Genomic DNA, 16,042 nt, shown 5'->3' on the forward strand with positions numbered 1-16,042 from the left:
ATGTCTAGCTTTTGAGGTGCTTTTGGTCTACTTCTCTGTGTCAGGCAGCTCCTATTTAAGCGATTTCTTGATTGAAACAGGTGTGGCAGTAATCGGGCCTGGGGGTGGCTACGGAAATTGAACTCAGGTGTGATACACAAGCTTGTGAGAACAAGCAGGTAAAGTGATTTGCTTATGATCATGCAGTGTCAATAGCAGGATTTGAATCCACATCCTCAAGTTTTGAAGTCCAATATCCAAAGCTTTAACCAATATTCCAAAGTGCCTGCAACTTTTATCATGAAAATGTAATTTTATCTTGATACAACAAAAACAAATTTCAATGTGTTGATTAAAGATAAAATCAAGAGGAAAAATGGATACAAAAAATTATTTATGTATAAAGAGTGTGTGTGTGTATACAGTATATATATATATATATATATATATATATATATATATTGTCGGAGATGGCTGGGGTGGCGACCCAGCTGGGACGCCCAGGAAGACCAGAAGAGGGCTTACGTCCACCTCAGACCATGTGGGGGCGACCACCCTGGTTCCTTTGGGGGCTACGGGTACAGAGCTTTGAAGCTCTACCCTGTAGGGGCCCGTGGTCACCGCCAGGGGGCACCCCTGTGCCTTGGGAGCCCTGGACCTCGGCACTTCCGCCACACCCGGAAGTGCCAGGGGAGAAGACAAGCAGGGACACCCAGGGTGCTTCTGGGTATGCAGCCGGCACTTCTGCCACACTGGGGAGTGCTGGTGGAAGATTTCCGGGAAGCACCTGGAGCACATCCGGATGCATATAAAAGGGACCGCCTCCCTCCATATGAGGGCTGCAGTTGGGAGGAGAAAGATAAGGTCTTGGAGGAGAGTAGAAGAGGTGGCCTGAAGAAGGAAAGAGGCACTGTGTTGTGGGGAATTTTGGGGGTTGCTGCACCTTGTAAATAATGGACTGTGTAAATAAACGTGAGTTGGGTGACATTAACGTGTCCACCTGTTTGTGTCCGGGGCGGCTTCCACAATGGAATCCAAGATGGGACTCTCTGCCTGGTTCAAGGCAGGGACCCAGACAAAATAATTTTGTGGACGGCCCGGCGAAGCAGGTGCGCCCACACACGTGCCGCGGAAGCGGTGTGCACACAACCCCTGACGAGAGAGTCGCCCTACAGACCATTACCAGACCGTGGAGGACTTGTTCTCACCTGGTGCGGAAGAAAGACAACGGCAGGGCAAGAGAGCAGCGGGCTCTGACGAGCGTGCCAGTGCTGGAGGTGCCCAGGATGGCGTGTCGCCCAGTGAGGCCATGCCAAGGACATTTCCTCGGACAGACAGGATCCGGGAGGTAAGTTCCCTGCTTGCAAGCAACCAGCCCTGGGGGGGCCGTGAGTGTTTTGTGTTTACAGAGCAGGGGCTACCCGGATCCCCATCGGTGGCGGGTGCATGTTGGTTTGTGGGGCTCCAGCGGCGCAGCAGCAGTTGTGGGAGCTGATGCAGCTCGAGAAAGCCCAAACATGCCTCTGCACCAGGAAGACGAGAAGCAAGATGGCCGCGGACCGGAAATCCCTCCGTGGGACAGGCACGGGATTGGACGGTATGTCTTGCGGGCCTGCCGATGACTGCAGAGAGGCAGGACAAGGAATGCCCATCTTGGGCCAGGGAAGGACCCGATTTGGCCGGAGGAAGAGGCCCACAGGAAGTCGCCGGCTTGTGTTGCTGACGGACAGGTAAGCTCACCCTCGGCTAACTTCCTGTCCTTGCTGCTCTGTGTGAGCAGCCCGCAGAACAGCAGCTTTCACAGGTGCTGAGTGCCCTCCGTGCAGAGTTGCAGAAGCTGGAGGGGAAGGCGATCGCATCATTACAGACGCGTACATCGGCAGAACGGTGCGACACTGGATCCTTCGGCCGGAGAGGTACCACGAGGACGGTGAGTAAAGGCGACCCCATAAAGTATAAAGGAGAACTCACCGAAAGTGCCCATGATATACGTGAATGGAACCAAGTAGGGGGCTCTCCAACAGTGGATGCAGCGGTGAGTGCTGTGCACGAGGTGAGGGGAGGAATATCGAAGGGGCTGACAGGACAGGGGCTGATGAGTGCCCTGGGTCCTAGCGCCCTACGTCCCGAGCCCGCGGTGATCTCCTGTTGCTCTGTGTGCTCACAGACGGGATTGGATCTGAGCATTTGCCATGCACAGACTCAGACCATCACAACGTCCAAAAGGAAAAGGAGGAATCGAGGGGAGAATGCTGGTTCCTCTGATAAGGGAGGACATGAGGCAAGACGCTCACGTCCAGTTGTTGGCCACCCTCTAATGCTGAACAGGCAAGTAAAAAATAAAGACTCAGCATATAGTGTAAAACAATATTGTAACAAAAGAAAATTAAGTAGGATTACTTTTATTATGCCCACTAGGACAGTCTCCTTTTCTGGCTTTACATAGATATGAATGGGTCAGTAAATTAATAAATTGTTAAATAGCAAGCAAAAACATTGCATAAAACACAAAAAAGTTGTGCCTAAAAACAATATGAAAAATAATGTGTATTAAACACAGGAACAGATTGTAAAAGTGCTTCAAAAATATGGCAAATTGAATGTCAAGTACATGCAGTTTGGCTGTCCTAACAGGAGCAGAAGAGCTTTATCAAAGGACCAGATTATAGGGTAATTTGACTGTCGTATGCCGACACATATGAATACATCCATTAAGTTTTGGTAATTTCTGATCTAAAATATGATGCCAGACATAGAAAGCTACATAAAAAGAAAATATAAATAGCAAAATAGTCTAAAAACAGAGCACAAATGCAATCATTTACTTTAGCTGCTCTTTTAATACCTTTCCTTATTCAGGTGATGGACATGGATGTGTGAGACTGTCTCTACTCTGACGGATGCAATTACTGGGCTAAGATGGTCCTTGGTAGTCCACTTTCTTGACCTGACATACTTTAGACTGCGCTTTTGTGATCTGATTTATTTTGCTGTGGTATCACCAAGCAGTAATAAGGGTTCCCTATAGTTTTTTTCAGGGGTCTTGAGTAGAGATATGCTGTTAGGCTTTCAGTAACTTTCAGGATACTAATGTGTTACAAATGAAATCATTTATTAAATATACTCCCAGTGCATATACAAAGTAGTAAAATAAAGTTAGCCTTGTGTTTTGGAAGAGGTATTGAGGAAGCATGTTGTAGGATTAATTGTAATATTTTATAATCTGCATTGATTTGTCTGATCACTTTTACGTAAACAATGGTTCAGTAAAGTCTGAGTGTCTCTTGTATAAATACTAACTTATTTTACTGATTTATATCTGAAATTTTAGCATTTTAGTTGTGTTATTGTTATGCACTTTTAATTCCCATGCATCCATCTATCCATTCCTGAACCTGCTTATCCATGGCATGGTTGATGGGAAATTAGAGCCTATCCCAGCAAGCATTCGGCACAAGGCAGAAAAAATCCCTGAGCATAGCTCCAGTTAATCGCAGGGTGAGCACACCCACATCCACTAGGGCCAGTTTAACAATGTCAACTCACTTAACTTGCAGGTCTTTGGACTATGGGAGAAACCCATGCAATTGCAGGAGAACATGCAAGTTCCACACAGGTAGCACCTGGGACATAAACCCCAGTCTCCTTATTGTTAAGGAAGCAGCATTACCATTGCACTGCTGTGTTTTCTTCTTCTTCGTTAATGGTCGCCACAGTGGATCATCTTCTTCCATATCTTTCTGTACTCTGCATCTTGTTCTGTTACACCCATCACCTGCATGTCCTCCCTCACCACATCCATAAACCTTCTCTTAGGCCTTCCTCTTTTTCTCTTCCCTGTCAGCTCTATCCTTAGCATCCTTCTACCAATATACTCAGCATCTCTCCTCTGCACAAACCAACGCAATCTCGCCTCTCTGATTTTGTCTCCCAACCGTCTGACTTGAGCCAACCCAATGCATATCTTAGCATCTTTAACTCTGCTACCTCCAGCTCTGTCTCCTGTTTTCTGGTCAGTGCCACCGTCTCCAACCCATATAACATAGCTGGTCTCACTACCGTCCTGTAGACTTCCCCTTTCCATCTTGCTGATATCCGTCTGTCACAAATCACTCCTGACACTCTTCTCCACCCATTCCACCCTGCCTGCACTCTCTTCTTCACCTCTCTTCCACAATCCCCATTACTCTGTACTGTTGATCCCAAGTATTTAAATTCATCCACATTCACCAGCTCTACTCCCTGCGTCCTCACCATTCCACTGACCTCCCTCTCATTTACACACATTTATTCTGTCTTGTTCCTACTGACCTTCATTCCTCTCCTCTCTAAAGTATATCTCCACCTCTCCAGGGTCTCCTCAACCTCCTCCCTACTATTGCTACAGATCACAATGTCATCAGCAAACATCATAGTCCACGGGGACTCCTGTCTAATCTCGTCTGTCAATCTGTCCATCACCATTGCAAATAAGAAAGGGCTCAGAGCTGATCCCTGATGTAATCCCACCTCCATGCTAAATGCACCCATCACTCTTACCGCAGACCTCACCACTGTCACACTTCCCTCGTACATATCCTGTACAACTCTTACGTACTTCTCTGCCACCCGACTTCCTCATACAATACCACAGCTCCTCTTGAGGCACCCTGTCATATGCGTTTTCCACGTCCACCAAGATGCAATGCAACTCCTTCTGGCCTTCTCTAAACTTCTCCATCAATATCCTCAGAGCAAACATTGATTCTGTGGCAGAGGCGTAGCTAGGGTTTTCACCACCCAGGGACAACTAAAGATTTTGTGCCCCCTCCTGTTTGTCAAAATGCAATGGGAAGGGAAAGAAATTTTTTAAAAATATATTTAAAATAATAGTATTTTAAGAAAAAAAATGCATATTTTTTTTTTAAATAGTTTTAAATTTTTAGATATTTTAATTTTTTAAAGCACTTTTATGCATACATTTTCAAGGTTTTGCTAAATTTATAAAGATAGAACGAAGTAAAATAATTAAGACAACAATGGTAGTTCAAAAATATAATTATTCTAAAATATTCAAATACAACATTGCAAAAACTTAAAGATTACATTGGATATAATAATATAATAAACTGAAAATGAAGTTAGTATAAAGTAAAAAAAATAGTTTGATGTATAATGCTTTAAATGTAATTATTAACTTCAAAGAGAAATTTTCCTAGCCTTTGTTGCTGCAAATGTATCGATTAGTTCATCAAAATGTATGCTGTCGGTAACCTCCTGCTCCGCAACTTAGACAATGATTCACTAATGCCTCATGTCAGTCACATGACCTACTTAATAACGTCAAAAATGTTTCTGGGTGGGAGTCAAGCATGTTAGAGTAGTGGAGGGGATAAATTATTGTCTGTTGGGTATAGAGAACTAATACGTGCTAAGAAATGAGAAAGAGATAAAAAACATAGGTAAAAGATATCCTCATACTGATGGACTGAGTATGCAAGTTTTTTTTTTTTATTTTTAGTGCATTTAAGAATGGAAAACATTTCATTCTAAAATTTTGTAATATCAATTTGGCGCCCCCTGGATGCTGCACCCGGGGACAGATGTCCCCCCGTGCCCCCCCCCAGCTACGCCACTGATCTGTGGTGCTCTTTCTTGGCATGAAACCATACTGCTGCTCACTAATCATCATCTCATTTCTTAACCTAGCTTCCACTACTCTTTCCCATAACTTCATGCTGTGGCTCATCAATTTTATTCCCCTATAGTTACTGCATTCCTGCACATCCCCCTTATTCTTAAATATCGGCACCAGTACACTTCTTTTCCACTCCACAGGCATCCTCTCACTTTCCAAGATTCCATTAAACAATCTGGTTAAAAACTCCAATGCCATCTATTCTAAACACCTCCATGCTTCCATAGGTATGTCATCTGGACCAACGGCCTTTCCATTTTTCATCCTCTTCATAACTGTCCTTACTTCCTCCTTGCTAATCCGTTGCACTTCCTGAATCACTATCTCCACATCATCCAACCTCTTCTCTCTCTCGTTCTCTTCATTCATCAGCCTCTCAAAGTTCTCTTTCCATCTGCTCAACAGACTCTCCTCGCTTGTGAGTACGTTTCCATCTTTATCCTTTATTACCCTAACCTGCTGCACATCTTTCCCAGCTCAGTCCCTCTGTCTAGCCAATCGGTACAGGTCATTTTCTCCTTCCTTAGTCTCCAACCTCTCATACAACTCATCATACGCCTTTTCCTTAGCCATCGCCACCTCTCTCTTCACCTTGAGCCTTATCTCCTTGTATTCTTGTCTATTTTCTGCATCTCTCTGACTATCCCACTTCTTCTTTGCCTCTTACTCTGTATACTCTCCTGTATTTCCTCATTCCACCACCAGGTTTTACTTTTCCTCCTTCCTCTATCCAGATGTCACGCCAAGCATCCTTCTTGTTGTCACCCTAACTACATCTGCTGTAGTTTCCCAGCTGTCTGGTAACTCTTCACTGCCACCCAGTGCCTGTCTCACCTTCTCCCTAAACTTAACCTTCCAGTCTTCCTTTTTTAACTTCCACCATTTGATCATTGGTTCTGCCCTCACTCTTTTCCTCTTTTTGATCTCCAATTTCATCCTACAGGCCACCATTCTATGCTGCTTAACTATACTTTTCCCTGCCACCACTTTGCAGTCTTCAATCTCCTTCAGATCAACTCTTCTGCATAGGATGTAATCTACCTGTGTGCATCTTCCTCCACTCTTGTACGTAACCCTGTGTTCCTCCCACTTCTTAAAATACGTATTCACCACAGCCATGTCCATCCTTTTGGCAAAATCCATTATCCTCTGACCTTCTTCATTCCTTTCCTTAACACCATACCTACTCATCACTGCTCGTCTCTACTGTTCCCTTCACCAACATGCCCATTGAAATCCGCTCCAATCACCATAGTGTCCCTTGGGTACACTGTCCATCACTTCATCCAACTCACTCCAAAAATCTTCTTTCTCACCCATTGCACACCCAACTTGTGGTACATATGCACTAACAAAATTCATCATCACACCTCCAATTTCCAGCTACATAATCATTACTCTGCCTGACACTCTTTTCACCTCCAAAACACTCTTGACATACTGTTTCTTCAGAATAACCCCTACCCCATTTCTCCTTGAATCCACCTCCAATCCACCTGGTCTTACTCCCCTTCCATTTAGTCTCTTGCATGCACAATATATCAATCTTCCTTCTCTCCATCATATCTGCTAACTCTCTCCCCTTACCAATCATACTGCCAACATTCAAAGTTCCTACCCTCAGTTCCACTCTCTTTACTTTCCTCCTCTCCTCCTGCCTCCAGACACATATCACCCCTCTTCTTCTTCTTCTGCAAACAGTAGCCAAATTTCCACCAGCACCCTTTTGGCTAACAGTACTGGTGGTGGTCGTTGTTAACCCAGGGCTTGACGGATCAGGTATGGAAATTTGTATTGTTGTCCGCATATTGATTTGGCAAAATTTTACACTGGATGCCCTTCCTAATGTAACCGTCCCCATTTATCCGGGCTTGGGACCGGCATGAAGAAACAAACTTGTTTGTGCATCCCCTGTGGCTGGGTACCACTGCACTACTTTGCTGCCCCCTTTAATTCGTATACATTTTTTTTATTTACTTGAGAGTCATTTGTTGCCCATAGTTCAATATTGCAACATTTAATCCCACTATTCTGCTTCTGGTTGATTGTATATCTTAGATTACATCAGATCAGATTAAATTTAAGAATTCAAAATATAGTGGTGTTAATCTAATGGGGAAATTCAGTTGCATTCATCAGAAGAAGCATAAAAACCCAAGGATACTGATTCACAGGACAGGTAATACAGTTAATCAATCGCTAAATAAACAAAAACAAATACACGTATCTTTTGCAGGTATTTCAAAATGAATTTAATGATTACTTTAGTAAGAAACATTGAATTGCCTGATAGCAGTTGGCAGAAAATACCCTTAGAGGTGCTTCTTAGTACACTGCGATACAGTGAGTATGCGGCTAAAGATGCTCCAAGACAGCACCTTCTGTAAGAGATGGAGGGGATTTTTCTTCATGGCATTCAATTTTTGCCACAATCCTCTTTTCCACAACAGCTTCCAGTGGGCCCAGTGTTAACCCTGTGATGGAGCAGGCTTTCATGATAAGTTTGTTCAAGCATTGTGATTCTTTTTAGCTAAAGATGCTTCCCCAGGTGACTGCAGTGTATGCAGTGTAGAACACACTGGCTACTATGGGCTGGCAAAACATTTCCAACAGCCTGTTGCATGCATCAAAAGACCACAGTCTCATCACAAAGTGCAGTCTGCTCTGGCCCTTGTTGTCAGGCCAGTCCAGTACACTATTTATGTGAACCCCCAGGTGCCTTTTGGTCTGCACCAATTCCATGTCCTCCCCTGGTCTCAGATACAAGAAGTCCACCATCAGCTCTTTTGTCTTGCTGATGTTGAATTGCATGTGTTTTTTCTGATTATGTTAGTGAGATCAATTTCACTACCCAATTCTTTATCCAGTACACAAAATATTCATGTTTAGGGGCTATTAAAATGATCAACTTAAGGTGAGTCTACTGCAATGTTTTGACTGCTTATTTTAGTAAGCTCAGTATTATTATGTGAAAAACACAGGAAGAGAATGATTTTGAATCAGCAGGGAAATGGGCACCAAGAGCTTTTTTGAAGTACTGTATTTATTAGGAAAGCATGTCACAAAAAGCATCATTACTACAGATGTCATTGCTATGTAATTACTGATTTAGTTTTTGTATATCTCAAAATGTTTCGAAAAGAGCATCTCATTGGGGTCTTTTGAATGCTTTCAAATGGTGAAAAATCAATGTTCAATTGAGATGAACAATCTTTGCAGGCTCTGTATTATTACGGCAAGCAACAAAGGATAGGTTGCAAGAACAAATAATAAACAAAAGCAAAATACATTAAATGCAGAGTACACAACCATAAGTAAAATGTATAAATAAGAAGTACAAATAATCTGTTAGAAAAAAGAAATAATAATATTTCTTTGGAAAGCAAGTTTTACAGTTTGACAGGCTAAGTAATTATATCATTAAGGCTGGATCTGTTCCAGGGTGCATTTTGGACTTTCAGAAGGCAAGAGCAGAGAGCAGGATGTTAGTTATTTTCTAGTTATCATGAATAATGTTTCACATTTTCTTTCTGGCATGCTCTACAAGCACTTCTTTCTGCCAGGTAGATTGTACGAAGGTGCTTCAGTGTCTGCTATTGCAGGTCTTGCTTATCAAGTTTTTTTCTGTCATTTTAGTCTATTTTATTATTAAGACTTCTGTCTATTGTAATGTTTCATCTGGTGTGTATTATACAGTATGTGTAGTTTTTGTGTGTCGACAGCTGTGACACTACAGTTTCCTCTTGGCATCAATAAAGTATTTGTCTGTCTGCCTGTCTGTCTTATGTGATTGCACGCTAGACAGCATTCTGTGTGGGGGTGATTCCATTTCCTCTCTGGACAGCAATTTCTACACATTTTGCGGAGATGTAGAGTTAGGTTGATCCGCAGCAGTACGTTGGCTCAGTGTTTTGTGAATGTAAGTGTATGAGTTTCAGTGTGCCTTATGATGGAGTGGAATCCCAATAAATATTGCTATGCTTCCATTGGAATATGGCACAGCTCCATACAACTCTGCTTGTAAAAGATACACAAGTTTTGTATGATTCATGATGCAATGTATCTGAAGTGTTGAGCAAGATAGTCCCGTAAGATGTCTTAATTTGGAATGAGGGTGAAGACAAAGACTAAAACTTAAGTGACTACTATACATGTGTAAAATTAAGATGAGAACATAGTCATTTAGAAGTTGGTATCAAAAAGAAATGTTTAGAATGTGTTATTTATGTTTTTTTAAACCCTAATTTGGCCCAGTGTTTATAGTATATAGTATGGCCCACAATGAACAGGAAAAGGCTCCTGCCTTGATACTGGGACAGACTTGTGGTACAACAGGTCCACAGCTTCTAAAGAGAGGCCAGTTTTTAACTAATCCATTTCGCCGTGACAGTCTCTGTGGGTGCGATCGTGCAGCCGCGGAAAGTTGAGGTACTTGGGCCGAGTTGCACCTGCATGCGAGGGTGTGATGGTTCTCAATTGCTTAATCAGCTTCATGCAGTGCGCGATTGAGATGCTGCACTCACGGATCCATATAAGAATGGGCCAGCACAGAGAAACAATAGAGGGAAAATGAAAGCAAGGCTTTTAGAGCACGGCATTAGAGGAAGTGAGAGAGCAGATGAGCCAGCAAGCTGAAAAAGAGAGGTCAGGGGTCCCATGTGGAGCGAAGGATCAGCGCTCGAAGGATGGAGTGCGCCCACTGATGTGGAATGTGGGTTCAATCATGGAGGAGTCCGTCCTAGGGATCCGAGGGTCGACTGCGTATGTGAAAAATAAGATGGGAGGACAACCAACCCTGAGTAGTCTGGCAGACACCAACAGAGGCAGCCAAGACGGGCGTCTGTAGTGAGAAGACCGCGACCGCTGAAGTCTCTCTGAGCATGCCTTGGCTGAGCTGGAGAGACTGAGAAGGATCTGTGCTTGGCTGGTGGGACCCAAATGTTTTAAATGTTTGGGATTTTTACTTTTTTTATGGATTATTTATTAAAGCATTTTGAAAGCACTGCACTGTTTGGATTTGTTTGTTTTTAATAAAAGCACTTTATGCACTTTGGACCTTCCCCTTGCTTCATTTGGTGTCCTCATTGTCCAGCTCACCTGGTTACATTACTGACGGTGTTGGGTTCAAGAGGCTCCCAAAAGTGAGATGGGAGCATGGAGCAAGACCCACATTGTCACAAGACTCTAACCCTCCACAACTATGTATTTGGAAAAGAAAATGGATTATATGAAATATTCTGATTTCTTGCTTTCTAGTTGGGTGGAAAAGAGAATGTCAGATTTGATTTGAATAAGATTTAGAATGGTTATGTCTAATTGACTCACATTTCAAATATAGTAATGAAACATATATAAAACCAATTAAAGTATTTAAAAAAGGAAAATGGATGAACAGATAATAAATGCCTCAGCATGGCTTAGCCTTTTATAAACTAACATAAAAGATGTTAATAGCCTCTTTATCTGGAGGGTGGCTGATAGGAAGGTGTTTGGAGTTTCAGCAGTAAGTGAAAAGATATTTTTTTAAAAAGTCAGTTATATATTTAATACTAAACTGAATTCCCTAAGTATATATCCTGTAAATCAGGCATGTCAAACATGCGGCAGCCCGCAACAGAAATCTGTGCGGCCCGCATGACAGATCCTAGTTAGCACTGAACTTGTACAAAATGATCACTATCATTTGTGATTGAATCATTCTGCATCTTTGGCGTGACTTATTGACTTTTCTTACTTCCGCCTTCTGACAAAGGCGTGTTTTCCCATGGCATTGCGGTACCGGAAACATCAACTGAGGTATAGCCACAAGCCTTGGCCAAAGGTAATGAGCCGCAACATCACAACTGAAGTGCTAGGCTGCAGCAGGGGTGGCCTTAGGCATGTGCAAACTGTGCACCTGCACAGGGATGCCAACTGCCATGGGCCGCCACGCCTATATATATTTAATATAAAACAGAAATAGAAAAAAACGAAACAGCTGACGGCAATGTGGCCGAAAAACATTGTGTTTCTTGTTAATTAGTACGCTGTATTTACTAATGTCATTTGTGTCAGAGCAGTATGCTACAGTATATGTAGTATTATAACGTTCTGCCGTAATGAGAATATCATGGGCCGTCACTTGGTTTTTAAGTTACGGACAAGCGTGTATAGAAGCGTGTCATGAGCACGAGAAGGCTATGCAGTGTCCGCAACGGACGTGGCCATCCGCCGTGCATAAGATACCATATTGACATTGGCGGGGAAGGGGCCACCGATTCTTTCTCTGCCCAGGGCCGCCCCTGCACAGGCTACACTACTGGCTGGGCTGCTGAGACTGGCCACTGGGCAGAACTGACCATCACGAGTAGTAATAGCCTGCATATTTTCACATTTTTTTGCTCTAGTTTTATGTAATTTTGTGCTAGTATTGTAACAAACAGTGCAGACTACAGCTGAAGATCTGAAGTGGACGCGAGAAGTTGATGAGTTGTTTATTAACATATTTTTGTGATTTTGAGTTTGTAAAATTAGTGTAGGTCAGGTGGCTTTATGCATATTAGCTTATTTTACAATATAAACTTTGAAGTAAACTTAGTAAAGTAAAATTAGATTTTTGGAGGATTTATTTTCCAACTTGAATTACTGAACAATGAATTCAGTGAGATTTTTCATGATTTCAGTTCACACGAACAGGACTTTGCGCTGTTCTCTTACAAAGTTGAGAATGCGCCTGAGAATATCCAAATGGAATAGATTGAACTGCAGTCAGATTCTCTTCTGAAGGCAAAATACAACAAAATTGGTGTGCCAGGCTTGCCAGGCTTGTATGCTTACCTGCCACCCTTGTGTGTGCAGATCTGTAAGTTGGCATCGAGAGTACTGTCTATGTTTGGAAGCACTTTGTGAGAAATTATTTTCGTTAATGAAAGCTTCCTGTCGAGCACCTTTCATCCCTCATAAAAGTTGCATCTGCACAAGATTTCAAGCCTGATATTGACGAACTGGTCACTAACAAGAAATAGATCTCACACTGTAAGACTCCTATATAATATAATGAATATAAGGACCTAGCTAAGAGACTAAGACTCTAATTGTACGCTGTTGTACGGAGCTTGTATGGAAATAAATAGCTTTTCTTTAAACTTTAAGTGTTACATTTTTTAAAGTTTTCAGTATTGGAAAGAAAGCTACAGTGACTTTGTATAATAGTATAATAGTATTTGTTACAGTGTGGCCTGCTGACGCACGTATGGTAGTCGAAGCGGCCCACCAATAATAGTGAGTGACATGCCTGCTGTAAATCACTCTTGATAAGTAAGATGTACTGTTCATAGCAAGGACCACACATTATGCTGAATAAATTAAAAAATACACTGGTACAATACCTTTGTGAGCATAAGTGTACTTTTATTTTAATTTCTGCATGGTGTCAGAGCCTATCTAGGCAGCATTTAGTATAAGGCAAGAATTAACACTGGATTAGAGCCTACTCAACATTATAACACAAACATGTGCACACTTACGTTTACTCATAAGTAGTTTAAATTCAGCCTACAATGCATATCTTTGTTATGTGAAAGAAAACTGACATACACAAAGAATGTGTATCTTGTAATCACAGAGAAAACACAAAAATGTTATGGGTAAGAATGAAAAGACTCCAGCAATGGAGTGTAAAGAAAACATTTTACAAGGAAGATGACTACAAAGGGTGAGGCAAAGAAATAGTCACAGTTTTGTAGGGGTCAGAGACAGGAAAAGTATCAAAACCTTGATCACAATGAAAAGGCAAGAGCAGACCGTAGACAAAGGACAAAGGAAAGGTAAAAAAACAAAATCTTAGCTACCGCTAAGCTTTTAGATTTTTTGTTTGAGAAGTTAACCATGCTAGGAATATTTTAACTGAATGATTTTCAACCTTTATAGCTTCAGGACCCAGTTTTACCTTTTCAGATTCACTGATGACCAACATACAGCAATTGAAGAACAGGGAGTGGTGCCCCTTGGTAAAACAAGTGCAATTTCAAGAGCATGGCGACAGTCCCACCTTAGTGAAACATGCTTTGAATAAGGATAACCAAATATGCCGACCACAACCATATTTACACCGGAAGATATAGTGATATATTAACTGTGATAATCTCAACTAATGCAGAATAGAAAAAGGCTTGCAATATGGTGGCACTCAAAAATGGCTTTGTGATTTAAAAAAATATTAAAATGACAAAACAAATCAAATTAGTCAAAATAATTTTGAAAATAGCACAGGAAAGTAAAATTGTAATGTACATATTCCAAAATCCCAGGAAAATAAAATTATCACATTCAACAAGAAATAAAAGATAGATGCATAGCCATAACAGGAATCACATAAACAGAGATAGTAAATGATATGAATCCAGTTTACTGGAACTGTGAGTTAGAACTGCTTATTACTATGCCATGGTAACCCTGATTTGAATTATCTTACCCAAAAGTCTTCAAAGGCACATTACTTAATACAAATATAAAATAATGAACAAAAAATTGTTATCGAACATTGTATCTTAATCTATAAATAAACCGAAATAAACGTTTTCAACCATTGGAAGGAAAAAAAAGATTTTACAAAAATAAAATGCATTCAGCCATATATAATTTTTTTTCATAAACTGTATATATGTAGACTGTACCTAGAAAAATATAGACTTCTCTTTGTTCACTTTGTGGAAAGTGTTTTAAAATGTGAACCACTGTTTCTGTTCATGCTACCTTGTGATAGCCATATTATGTCCATGTTAATATTCCCAGACTAATTCATCATCCTGAAGGAAAAAATGTTATGGAAATTATCATCCCAAGTACATTTGTGGCTAAACTGGCATATCAGGTCATTTCCCCACTTTTTGTTTTCTCCCTGTCTCTGGGCATTCTCTGCTGCCCATAATATATCCATCATAGCCCCCTAAGGCACTACACAATTTATCAAACTGCAGGCAGTATTACTAACTGCTGGAAAATTGAAGAGTGGAATATCAGCATTCTGTATATTTTATAATGACATTTTATTAATCTTGTTTTCTTATGACCTCATGCAAAGGCTATTTCATATTCAAGTTCATCCCAGTTTTGCTTACCGTTCTGTCTCTTAATAACAAATCTATGCTTATTTATTTATACATTCAAGAGAAACATATGGATATTATACAGTATATTTGACTGACACATGGCAACAGCCTAATGATTAGTTTTATCTTAATCATGTTAGGTTTGCTTGTTTGTTAATGCCATGTGAATACAGCAATGGTGATGGAAGTCACAGAACTAATTAAAGGCTTTTTTTTTATTTAATTCAATCATAAATGTTTTTTCCTGTTGTACTGTATAACCCAACTAAACCCATTTTAGTTGCAAATTTAAGAAAAGATAACTGCTGAATATGATTTTAGTTATTGACTCCCCCAATATCTTGATATTTAGTTGATATATACTGTATGTTGGCTATCCTAACTGTCCTTTTGCTGTTAATTTTGATGACATCACCAAGCATATCACCATTTCTACCTACTGTAAAGGGTCCACATAATCTTAAGTAACTACTCATCACAAAACTCTAACTTTTAAAAGTATATGTCAAGCATTCAGCTTGCAGAGTGTCTCATGGGTTATGGTCGAAGGAAACAAAAGGGGATGATAGAAAATGGTGAAAGCAGCACTAACATCTCTTCTTTATCCAGTCGTAGAATGGAGGAACACCTAAAGGAAGTACAGTTCTAGAGGACCATCAGTAGCCCTGCCTCCTACCCTACTATTTTTAAATTGTGTGCTGACTGAAAGTTGCGGTTCACTACAGAACCAGTTGGTGCAGAGGCTGGACCTGAGCTCCAGGACCAAACTTCATCCATCCATCCATTGTCTAACCCGCTGAATCCGAATAGGGTCACGGGGGTCTGCTGGAGCCAATCCCAGCCAACACAGGGCACAAGGCAGGAACCAATCCTGGGCAGGGTGCCAACCCACCGCAGAGGACCAAACTTATTGGGCTGAAATCTATACACAACAGGTGTACTGTTTCTTTATTTTTTTTCCTTATTTAAATCTCGGACATTAAATGGTGTATCCTACAGGACCACAACTCTTTTTCATCTTTCTTTCTCATTACTATTACATCTGGTTTAATTAAGTAAGGTAACTCAGTGTAAAAGTTCAGTGATGTTTATCCATATTTGAACAAATCTTGGACTCAGTGATCACATTGTCATTCCCGGCCGCAATTATTCCTCAAATAAATTAGTTGCATATTATAATAAACATTTATTGCTGGTCTCTTGACACTTTTGCTCCAATTAAAATCTATACTGTGCCATATAAACACAGCACACAGCAGTGTACATCAGAGTTCTGAAATGTGCTTGCTGTCAATTG

Source organism: Polypterus senegalus, chromosome 11 (assembly GCF_016835505.1).
Source record: "Polypterus senegalus isolate Bchr_013 chromosome 11, ASM1683550v1, whole genome shotgun sequence".
Classification (NCBI taxonomy): domain Eukaryota; kingdom Metazoa; phylum Chordata; class Cladistia; order Polypteriformes; family Polypteridae; genus Polypterus; species Polypterus senegalus.